The 12,783-nt window shown below is 39.7% G+C and overlaps 1 pseudogene; it reads left to right on the plus strand.

Moving 5' to 3' along the window:
• LOC114023776 overlaps positions 1-6,519 on the plus strand; it is a 37,069-nt pseudogene extending 30,550 nt beyond the window's left edge.
• Positions 6,520-12,783: the final 6,264 nt, after the last annotated feature.

Below are 12,783 nucleotides of genomic sequence, written 5' to 3' on the forward strand. Positions count from 1 at the left end.
TCTTGTTTCCATGGTGACTTGCACATAACAAATGACTAGTCTCTCCCCATCCAAAACAGTCTCTCCTCCACCATCCCCTCCCTGCTCATTGCATCCTGATCTTTATATATACTTCACAAATCCCTTTGTAATTTAATTTACTGAATGTGTAACTTTTTTGTTGCTTGTATGTTAGTTTTAAAGAAAGAGAGGGCAGCATAATGGGCTATAGGCAGTAGGCATTGAGCACAATCTCATTTTCTCCATTTCTATTACAGTCCTGGAAAGGCATCATTTACATTCATGAAGGTGATCCAGTCATCAAAGAAACATTGTTGCACTTGCCACCCTAAGGTAGGAGGGTGTTGTGGAAAGAATCCTGGATTTGGAGTCAGCATAAATGTACATAAAATTCTGACTTTTCTACCTATGGCAATTTAGGCAAGTCACTCCCCTCCAGGCCTCAGTTTTTCCATCTGTAAAATGAGGAAGGTTGGCTTAGATCAGAGATATCAAAAACAGCCTATGAGGTGTAGCCTGAACCTAATTAAAGAGTAACTGGGAAATATTTAACAAAATAAATACATATATAATAAACTGTAGATAACATTATATTTTAAAACCAAGTCAGTATGTGCTCTGCAAGGATCCTTATGTGCAGTTTACTGGCTCCCATTTCTATCTGAGTTTGACCACTGGCCTAGATGATGATCTTTAAGTTTACTTTCAGTTGTTAACACTGAGATTACATGAGCTTGTTTGTGGCAGGCCTGATGCCAGCAGGCACCCTTTTAGGTCAGGTTTGACACAGGAATAAAATGAAGTGCTTGTCAGGTGCTTGGTCATTCAACAGTTAACAAAAGGTTTACTTAGCCATGGCTTAGAAAGGATATTCATTCAACAAGGATATTCTAGCACTTAGCTCAGCTGACAGCCTTTTATGCCCTTAGGTGACCAGGAGGCCAAATCATATGACAGAGTCTACCAGGAAACTGTGTCAAGGCAAATTTGAGCCTTAATCTCCTGGGCCAATCCATGAAGTCCTGGCTATAAAGTTTTATAGCCTTTCAGCAAAAAACCAGTCCAACCTGTATGGGTGGAGAGGCTAGGACATTACTCTCACCACAACTTGACAAGTGATCTGGTGATTCAACCGATCTATATATCCAGACTAAGTTTTTGTCCTGAGATCTAGTCTCCATAGTATTAACTGCTTTTCAGAGATTTCCAACAGGATGATTTGTAGGCATCTTAAAGTTCACACCAGAATTCATTATCATTTCCTCTAAACATGGCTGTCTCCCAGTTGGGGCTTTCCATTCCTGGAATGATCTCCCTCTTCACCTCTGCCTCTTGGAATCTCCAGTTTCCTTTATGAGTCAACCTAAAGTTATTATCAAACATCTCTTGGTCCCCTCAGCTGTTGGTAATTTTGCCTTCAAAGTTACTTTGTATCTGCATATATGGGTCTTGTACATACCTATGTACATGCATGTTGTCTCCCTCATTAAAGTATATGCTCATTGAGAGCTGGGACCTAGAGACTAGCATAGTGCCTAGTGCATAGATGGTGCTTAAATAAATGTTTATTCATTGATCTTTTCACTTTTGTCTTTGTATACCCAATGTTTAACACAGTTCCTGGCACATAGTAAGCACTCGATATTTTTTAATGCATTCATACAGCAGGCACTTAATAAATAAATGCTTGATGGTTGGTTGATAAGGGGGATTGTTTTTCAGACATGGGTTGGACTGAATGGGTGCAGAGGCCCCTTTGCACCCTGAAATTTTGTGATTCTACGAGAGATTTCTCACCAACAAGGGTTGATGCAATAAAGGGATTTTATCATTGGACTATCTTCAGAAAACTAAGTCCACTAGGATGAAGCCCCATTAATTTAACTTCCATTCCTATAACCTTAACATTCCTATTGACTTAAGGTACAACAAAAATACTGAGTTTGTTCCTTGACTTCACCGCTGAAATGAGCTTGGCTTCTCCCCCTATTCCCTCTAAAGACAGAGAGTGGGAGCATTCTGGCTACAAAGTGAAGCAAGATCTTGATGGAATCTGCTTAACAGGGATTACTGCCCTCCACACTGTCTGTCATTTAGCTCCAATGACTTACTCACTATTTATTCCTTGCACAGGATGCTACATGTCCTGTCTCCATGACTTTGTACTGGCAGCCCCTCATGCCTGGTATGCCCTACCTCCCTTACCCTCATCTCTTAGTTGCCTTGGCTTCTTTAAGACTCAGCTCAAATTACACCTGCAGGAGGCCTCTCCTGATCTCTCCAGCTGCTAGTGCCTTCCCTCTGAGATTACCTTCTTTCTGCTCTCTCTTTCTCTTGTGTCTATGACAAGGCAGCCAGAATCTGTTAAGTGCCTACCATGTGTCAGGCACTGTGTTAAGGCCCAGGGATACAAGGAAAGGCAAAAATCAGTCCCTGCATTCAGGGAGCTCACAATCTAATGTATGCAATTATTTACTATTTGTCTCTCCCATTAGAATATAATCTACTTTAGAGTAGAGACTGTTTTTGTTGTTGTTTTTGGCCTAAAAGAATTGAAGGGAAATGTAGCACATATGCATATTTATGGTACCGACAGAACAACTTATCCTGCATTGAGTTTTCCAATAAAAAAAAGGATGAAAATGTGAAATTGAAGGGCTTAATTTTACATGGTACTGACAGCCTCTTCCTATTTATATCTCTAAGTTTCAGTTACCAGGAGATATGCTTACTGAAAATGGACTGGGGAAGAAGGTAGATATGACACAAGTTAGAATTGTGTGATATGAATAATCCCACTTTGTTAATCATTGAGATAGTTGTAAAATGACTAGCACATACTATGTGTAGGGCACATAATATGCACTTAAATGCTTGTTTCTTTTTTTCTTATTTTTTTCTCTCCCTCCCTGTCTGCCTCCCTCCTCCCTTCCTTTTCTTCCCTTCCTCCATCCCTTCCTCTCTTCTTTCTTTTTCTATCCTTCGTTCCTTTTCAATTATAAGTTCCAACATTGTAGGATGAAGTAAAGATCTAAATAACATAAAAGAGCATCAAAGCCTGAGAAAATACTATCATTTGGTCTGTAGAAAAGTTTTCTGAAGATAGGTATGATCATGGGTGGCACATTTCAAGTGTGTTGTTGGAGAATTTCATTTTTTAAAGGGGAACTAATTTTGAGTGCTCAATATTAAACAATGTTTTTATTCATGAAACCAAAGGAACTAAAATGTAGCTATACTTAATTTTTAAAATTAGCAACTGAACTTTATTGAAAAATGCAAAGTTTAAAATGAGACACAAAATACCATTTTGGGGGGAGAAATTAAGGTATGACTAAGCACACCTTGAACACATACCTATGCTTCTGTTTAAATGGTAGGACATGCTCTTTCAAGCAGACTTCACTAGCACTGGGTGGTGGAAGGGATCTTTTTTTGGAGGTAGAGGGGAGAATTTTCCCCTTTTCATAGGGGAAATTCCCTATGGTTTTCTCTTTTTCCTCTTTTCACGGGGGAAATCTCCCTATGATTTCTTGTTGTGCAGAATTACCTGGGAGGAGACCCTTTCTAACAAAGCAGATTGGCAACCGTTCTTCAATTTATAGCCTTGGGAAATGGCACGACAACCAATAGTCAACCTAACCTGCCATAGTCAGGACTTGAACCCAGATTGATTTCATCCAGAGTCAGGCTCACTATCTACTCTACCATACTGCCTCTTGGTGGAAGGAATGGAATGATCAAGTATGAGTTTCACTCAGCTAGTTTCATTGGGCTAGTCTAAATCTATATAGACTCCCCCAAACAACCTAACTAGTTATGTGACATTGGTAAAGTAATTTCCCCACTTTGAGCCTCAATTTCCTCATATGTAAAGTTTAGGGGGATAAAATGGAGGTGTGATAGATGGTATTACTAAACTCTAGAATTCTAGGAGTTATGTGTTTTTTTCTTACAATAGAGATAAGAATACCAGATAAATGAGCATCAAAGAACTTGAATGAAATAATTCACTGAGTGCTTGGGTATAAGGCCTTGTGCTTGAGGCAGGTCTAAATATGAATAAGAAATAGTCCTTGCTCCTAAAGAGTTTACATTCTATCAGGGGAAATAAGAGAGCGATGCAAAAAACACAATACAGAACTCATTCTCTTTCCCCTTCAACCATCCATTTTTCCGAACTTCCCTATTATCGAGGGTACCACCATCTTCCCAATTACGCAGGCCTGCAACCTCAGTTTCATCATCAACCTCTAACTCTCATTTATCCCATATATCTAATTCTTTGCCAAATATTGTAATTTCTGCCTTCACGACATCTCTCGTTCGTGTCCCACATGTTTTCTCCACTTACATAGCCACCATCCTAATTCAGGACTTCATTAAATCATTTGGACAATTGCTGTAGTTTCTTATTGGTCTCCCCACTCCAATCTATCCTCCACTTGATTGAATGAGTCACAGTGGGAATTATTTTTCAGCCATGGGTTGTATTAAATGTTTACAGAGGCCCCTTTCACCTTTAAAATCCTATGATTCAGCGAAAGATTTTCCACTAATAAAGACTGAAACAGCAACAGAGTTGTCATTGGACCACTCAGTTGTCAAACTGATTTATCAAAAGCATAAGTCTGACCATGCCATGCTGTTTCTCAAGAAAATCCAGTGGCTCCCTATAACTTCCAGCATCAGATAAAAAATTCTTCTATTTGAAAAAACAATATTAACAACAACAACAACAACAAAAACAAAACAAAATCCTCTGTTTGGCATTTAAAGCCTTTCACAACCTGGCTTCTTCCTGCATTGCCAGACTTCTTACATACATTTCAGCTATACTTGCCTACTTCTTGCTCCTCACACAGGAAACTCTATCTCCTGATTTCATCTATGCTTTTTCACTTGATATCCCTCCAGGCCTAGAATGTTCTCCCTTCTAGAGAATCTCTAAAGACTCTTCTAACTTATCATCAACAATCCAATGAATTCCTTTCCATCTCCAAGGAGAACCTGTAGTAGTCTTTTCATTTGTCATATCTTCCTTTTTGTCTTATGGTTTGATTTATTATAAGAATGTCGATATTAGTATCATCTGCACCATCAGCCCAACGTCCCAATTTGTGGACAAGTTAAAGGAGATGACTCAAGCTGGAATGAATGTGGCTCATCTAAACTTCTCCCTGGAACTCATGGGTACCATGCAGGACTATAAAAAATATGCAAGCAGCTACAGAGAGCTATGCTTCTGATCCTATCAATTACCGGCCTGATGCCATAGCTGTGGGCCCCAAAGGATCAAAGAGCCAAATTGGACTCATCAAGTGCAGTGGCACAGCTGAAATGGAACTAAAGAAGGGCAACACTCTTAAAGTCATGTTGGATGATGCCTATGGAGAAATGTGATGAATATGTCCTGGGGGTAGATTACAAAAACATTTGCAAGGTAGTGGATGTTGGTGGCAAAATTTTTGTGGATGATGGGCTCATTTCTCTTCTTATAAAGGAGAAAGATCCGGATTTCCTTATGACTGATATGGAGAATGTCAGCATACTGGGCAGCAAGAAGGGTGTGAACCTTCCTGGGGCAGCTGTAGATGTGCCTGCTGTATCTCAGAAGGCTATCCAAGATCTACACTTTGGATTAGAGTGAGAGGTAGATATGGTATTTGCATCTTTCATCCAAAAGGCAAATAATGTTCATGCAGTCAGAAAGGTCCTGAGAGAGAGGAAGAAACATCAAGATCATCAGCAAGATTGAAAACCATGAAGGAGTCTGAAGATTTGATGAGATCCTGGAAGCCAGTGATGGCATCATGGTTGCTTGGGAGGGGGGAATCTAGGTCCCCCTGCAGAAAAAGTCTTCCTTACTTAGAGGATGATAATTGGAAGGTATAATAGAGTTGGGAAACCTGTTATTTGTGCCACTCAGATGCTCGAAAGCATGATTAAGAAACCATGCCCTACATGGGCTGAAGGCAGTGATGTAGCCAATGCTGTCCCGGATGGAGCTGATTGTGTCATGCGGTCTGGGGAGACTGCCAAAGGGACTATCCAGTAGAAGCTATGCGGATGCAACACTTGATAGCTCAGGAGGCTGAGGCAGCCACATACAGTGGTATGTTTTGCAACACTTTTCCAACGTTCAATGTGCGCAGATACTGCAGAAGCCATGGCAGTGGGTGCCGTAGAGGCTTCTTATAAGTGTTTATCCTCAGTTTTGATAGTTCTGACAGAGTGGCAGGTATGCTCATCAGATAGCCAGGGCCCCCATCATAGCTGTTACTCATAGTTCTCAGGCTGCACGCCAGGCTGATCTTTACTGAGGCGTCTTTCCTGTGCTGTGCAGGGAACCTGTTCATGAGTTCTTGGATTGAAGATGTGGACCTAAGGGCTACCTTTGCCATGAAAGTTGGCAAAGATTGTGGCTTTTTCAAGAAAGATGACGTGGTCATTGTACTGAATGGTTGGCATCCGGGTCCAGGTTTCACCAACACTGTATGGGGGCTGCCAGTTCCATAAAAGGACATTTGAAGACCTTCTTGTGGGTGACTTCAGCATCCTCCCTTCCCTGCCCCTGCCTGCATCCATTAGCTCTGCCCCTGTTATTAGTGTTGTCCGTTCATAGCTACTAGAGGCTTTAGACTGCTAAAAAAAACCAAAAAACCTAAAACAAACCAAAACAAAACCTCCCCCCTAAAAAGATTAAAGTCTCTTCTTAAAGAAACTTTGTATTAGCCCTACTTCCTTCCCTACCTAGAAACATCAGTATCAGTTTAGCACACCCCTGGCAGTGTGTAAAGATAGAGCAGCTATGGCTTAGCTTGGGGTACTGCCTGTCATCTTTGACACAGGGGATTAAAATAACATGTATCAGTATTGTGTTTTAAATTGATCTAGACATCCTTCATGCACACACAAATAGGCACTAGCCACAGTCCCTCTAAGTACAAGTCCTCAATGTATATGGGCCCCTACACCTTTCCTGACCAGAGGAACAACCCTCTCTTTCTCCACCTCCATCATGTAAATGAAAGTGTCTTGGTTTTACACACTTAAATTCAAAATTAAATAGAAGCTGAATTCAGCTGCTAAAACTCAATACATTTTGGTGAATAATGTGATATTTAGTAATAGTGTCCTCTGGTAAGGCACTCGTACCTTTGGGGGAGGAAGAAACTTTCAGTCATAAGCTACTTTTTTTTCCTTCCATTTAAAGGAGGGAGCCTCACATGGAAAGGAAATCCTTCCCAGAATAGTTCCCACTGTCCCAAGCAGCAGGCCTTACTATACTCCTTGCCCACTACCCAACCCTCAGCCCTCTCATATTGTGTCTCTGTTCCTCCAATATTTCTCTTCTGTTTTCATTTTTAAATTTTGTTGTATTAATTTATTTATTTTTAGTTTTCAACATTGACTTCCACAAGATTTTGAGTTCTAAATTTTCTCCCCATCTTGTCCCTCCCTCACCCCAAGAGGGCATGCATTCTGAATACCCCTTCCCCCAATCTGCCCTCCCTTCTATCTCCCCCCCCTTCTCTTATCCCCTTCCCCTTTTATTTTCCTATAGGGCAGGATAGATTTCTATACTCCATTACCTGTATATCTTATTTCCCAGTTGCATGTGAAAACAATTTTTAACATTTGTTTTTAAAACTTTGGGTTCCTGGGGGCAGCTAGAAGGCACAGTGGATAGAGTACCGGTCCTAGAGTCAGGAGGACCTGAGTTCAAATTTGGCCTCAGACACATGATACTCACTAGCTGTGTGACCCTGGGCAAGCTACTTAACCCCAATTGCCTCATCAAAAAAACCCCCGCAAACAAACAAAAAAACAAAACAATAACAAAAAAAAAACTTTGGGCTCCAAATTTTGTCCCTTCCTCCCTCCCCACCCACCCTCATTGAGAAGGCAAGCAGCTTGATACAGGTTATACATGTGTAGTCATGCAAAACACTTCCATAGTAGTCATGTTGTATAAAACTAACTATATTTCCCTTCATCCTATCCTGCCCCCATTTATTCTATTCTCTCTTTTAACCCTGTGCCTCCTCAGAAGTGTTTGCTTCTGATTATCCCCCCCATTTATTCTATCATCTTTTAACCCTGTCCCTCCTCAGAAGTGTTTGCTTCTGATTACCCTGTCCCCCAATCTGCCCTCCCCTCTGTCATCCCTCACTTTCTTATCCCCTTCCCCTCTATTTTTCTGTAGGGTAAGATAGATTTCCATACCCAATTGAGTGTGCATGTTATTCCCTACTTAAGCCAAATCCGATGAGAATAAGATTCACTTATTCATTCTCACCTTCCCCCACTTCCCCTCCATTGTAAAAGCCTTTTCTTCTCTGTTTTATGCGAGATAATTTACCCTACTCTACATCTCCCTTTCCCCCTCTCCCAGTATAATCCTCTCTCACCTCTTAATTTTATTCTCCACATATCACCTCTTCATCTTCAACTCACCCTGTGACATCTGTCTATCTGTCTATCTATCTATCTATCTATCTATCTATCTATCTATATCTATCTATCTATCTATCTAATCTATCTGTCTGTCTGTCTGTCTGTCTGTCTGTCTATCTATCCATATAATTTTTCCCCCTCCAATTACCCTAATACTGACAAAGGTCTCATGAGTTACAAATATCATCTTACCATGTAGGAATGTAAACAGTTCAACTTTAATAAGTCCCTTATGATTTCTCTTTTCTGTTTACCTCTTCTTGCTTCTTTTGAGTCTTATATTTGAAAGTCAAATTTTCTATTCAGCTCAGGTCTTTTTATCAAGAATGCTTGAAAGTCTTCTATCTTACTGAATGTCCAATTTTTCCCCTGAAGGATTATACTCAGTTTTGCTGGGTAGGTGATTCTTGGTTGTAATCCTATCTCCTTTGACCTCTGGAATATTATATTCCAAGCCCTCCAGTCCCTTAATGTAGAAGCTGCTAAATCTTGTGCCATCTTGATTGTGTTTCCGCAATATTTGAATTGTTTCTTTCTGGCTGCTTGCAATATTTTTTCCTTGACCTGGGAACTCTGGAATTTGGCTACAATATTCCTAGAAGTTTTCCTTTGGGGATCTATTTCAGGAGGTGATCAATGGATTCTTTCAATTTCTATTTTACCCTCTGGTTCTAGAATATCAGGGCAGTTTTCCTTGGTAATTTCTTGAAAGATGATGTCTAGGTTCTTTTTTTCATCATGGCTTTTAGATAGTCCAATAATTTTAAAATTATCTCTCCTCGATCTATTTTCCAGGTCAGTTGTTTTTCCAATGAGATATTTCACATTGTCTTCTATTTTTTCATTCTTTTGGTTTTGTTTTACAATGTCTTGATTTCTCATAAAGTCACTAGCTTCCAATTGCTCCATTCTAATTTTAAGGAAGTATTTTCTTCAGTAAGCTTCTGGACTTCCTTTTCCATTTGGCCAATTTTGCTTTTTAGGGTATTCTCCTCATTGGCTTTTTGGACCTCTTTTGCCATTTGAGTTGGGCTTTTTTTTTTTTTTTTTTTTTTTTTGTTAGGCAGTTGGGGTTAAGTAACTTGCCCAGGGTCACACAGCTAGTAAGTGTCCAGTGCTTGGTCTGAGGCTGGGATTTGAACTCAGGTTCTCCTGACTTCAGGGTCAGTGCTCTATCCACTGTGCCATCTTGCTGCCCCTAGGCTACTTTTAAGGTGTTATTTTCTTCAGTATTTTTGGGGGTGGTCTCCTTTAGCAAGCTGTTGACTTGTTTTTCATGATTTTCTTGCATCACTCTCATTTCTTTTCACAGTCTTTTCTCTCCTTCTCTTACTTGCTGCTCAAAATCCTTTTTGAGCTCTTCCATAGCCTGGGACTGAATCATATTTTTCTTGGAGGCTTTGGATGTAGGAGCTTTGACTTTGTTGCCTTCTTCTGGTTGTATGTTTTGATCTTTGTCACCAAAGAAAGATTCTATGGTCTGACTTTTTCTGTGCAATTTGCTCATGATCCTAGCCAATTACTTGAGTTTTAAACTCTTTGTTAAGGTAGGGGTCTGCTTCCAGTGTGGAAAATGTAGTGTCCCCAGCTTTAGGGGTTTTGTGCAGCTGTCTTCAGAGCTACTTCCAGGGACCTACAAATTTTCAGTTCTTCCAAGGTGGTACAATCAAGGGCAAGGTGTTTACTCCTTTCCTGGACTGTGCTGTGTTCTGTGAGTGCCCACAAGCACTCTTTTCTGCCTTGGAACTATGAGGATGATTCCCTCTCCACTGCCACTACTAACTCCACCACGCCAGGGCTCCTCCTAGTCCTAGGACTGCCATCCAGAACTGCCACCCAGATCCAAGTATGGGCAAAGCAAGAGAATCCTGCCTCCGCACCAGCAAAGAGATCCCTGCAATCCCCCTCTAATCAGCCACTTGATTCCCTCTCAGTCTGTGGGCCAAGAGCTCAGGAAGCAGTCACTGCCTCAGGGCTATGCTGGAACTGGGGCTGGGACTGAGCTTCTTTCTTGCTGTGGTTACACCTTTCCTACTGACCTTCTAAGTTGTCTTTGGTATTTGTGGGTTGAGAAGTCTGGAAATTGCCTGTGATTTAGTCCTCTGAGGCCTGCTCCAGGTTTGCTGAGGTCTGGTCTTTGCCTCCACACCCACGCTGAAATGTGCTCCTCTCCCAGCCCTGCTCAATAGACCTTTCCAATCAACCATTTAGGTTGTCATGGGCTAGAAATTTGTTTCATTCTGTCTTTTTTTTGTGGGTTCTGCTGCTATAGAGTTTGTTTAGAGCCATTTTTTTTTACAGGAATTTGGAAGGATTTGGGGGAGAGCTCAAGCAAGTCATTGCTTTTACTCTGCCATCTTGGCTCTGTCCCCTCCTACAATTTTCAAAGAAATTAAAATCCTCCTAGTCATCTAGGCTTTCAACCTATCAACCTCAACTCCTCACTGTCTCTCATGCCCTGCTATATCCAATTTGTTGCCAAGTCCTATCAGTTTTTTCTTTATAACATCACTCCTATGCATACTCTTCTCTCCTCTTATACTCTCTCTTCTTTTTTCAATCTGGAACAAATCCACACTTCTATTGTACTGTATTTGGCTGTAGAGTACATCATTCGTCAATAAACACAAGCTGAAGCAAAAAACAAAAAAAGAATGTCAATATTGATGTGGGTTAACTTCTTTCAATAACATCAATTCATTGATCATTGAGTGAAAGGCACATATTTTGAGGGCCAATTGAGGCTCATAGCAAGTATAACAACTGCACAGTTCTTAGTATTTTCTGCACCCTTTTTTTTATTTTATCACTGTGGGTGCAGAACTAGAAGAGGGTCTCATAGGATTGAGGGCCACCTTTAATTATATAATTTTATGGATTGACATGGATAAAGAATACACCAGTCACTGTCCCAAAATATAGTACAGGTACATCTCTATAATTTGTTAAACTGAACTTGGGACAGTAGAAAGTCTGTAACTGGAAAGGTATTAAAAAAATTTTTTTTTTCAGCTTGGAAAAACCTGCTAGAATTTACACGCCATTGGCGTAATTTTCAAGAATTCAGGATTACTTCTATGCCATGATGAAACATTGAAATAGGCTTTGGTGTTAACTTGTTAAGTTTCTAAAGTAACTACTTTCCATGCTTTTAATTATTCACCTGGCAAGATCTGATCCATTATGCAATCTCTGAATGAATCCAATTAAAAGGGAATAGAAACTATTGCAACTCCCAAATGCAATCCAGCTAAAAATATATGTAGAAAGCAAAGCCCAATACATACTCTCAGGTTACTTTTGAGATTCAGAGAATGTTAAATTTGGAAGGAATTGTGCAAATCAGATGATATTAGAGATGAAGGAGCTGCAGGTCTGAGGGGTTCTTCATCAGGTTAAATCTAAGTGAAAATCTAAAAAAATATGTTAACAAGCACTGTACAGAATATGGCTTTCATTAAAGGTGACAACGTTTCCTTATTATCTCTTCCAGTTGAAATTTAACATAACAGCACCTCATTTAACTGGCATTTGGAAGGGAATGAGGTATTCTACACAATTACAACTGTTTCTAGCTCTTCTAGATACCTAAAACTTTAGACACCTAAACTTAAAAACAAACAAATCCCAAACTGGTAACACATAATTTACCAAGCTAGATACTACAAAGGGTAACAATAACATAGGAAAAATAATAGCAGTAAGATGCCCAGTAATTTACAGGAGACTAAATCTGAGAAAGGAGCTAACAAGAAAATCCATGGACTGAGATATTTATATTCAAGTGCACAAAATATGAGTAATAAGCAAGGTGAACTAGATTCTAAGTGAGGGAGGAAATTTGACCTCATGGATATGACTCAGACTTGGTGAAAGACAGGACCCAGGACTGTGTAAAGCTCTAAAAGGTGCAGTAAACATGATCATATCAATAGATGCTGAAAAGGCTTTTTGACAAAGTCTAATACCTGTTTCCATTAGAAACACTAGAAAGCACAAGAATAAATGGACCTTTCTTTAATATAATAAAAAAAACATCCAAAAACCAAGAACAAACATTATATATAATGAAGGAAAATTAGAGATTTTTCCAATAAAAGCAGGGATAAAGCAAAGATGTCCATTATAAATACTACTATTAAACATAAATGTTAGGAATGCTAGGTATAACAACAATACAAAACAGATTGAGGGAGTGAGAATAAGCAAGGGGAAAACAAAATTATTGCTTTTTGCATATGATATGGTTTACTTAGAAAATCTCAAAGAGTCGACCAAAATTAATTGAAACAATTCTGCAAAGTTGCAAGATATAAAATAAAT

Source organism: Vombatus ursinus, unplaced genomic scaffold (assembly GCF_900497805.2).
Source record: "Vombatus ursinus unplaced genomic scaffold, bare-nosed wombat genome assembly UNPS02014818.1, whole genome shotgun sequence".
Taxonomy (NCBI): Eukaryota; Metazoa; Chordata; class Mammalia; order Diprotodontia; family Vombatidae; genus Vombatus; species Vombatus ursinus.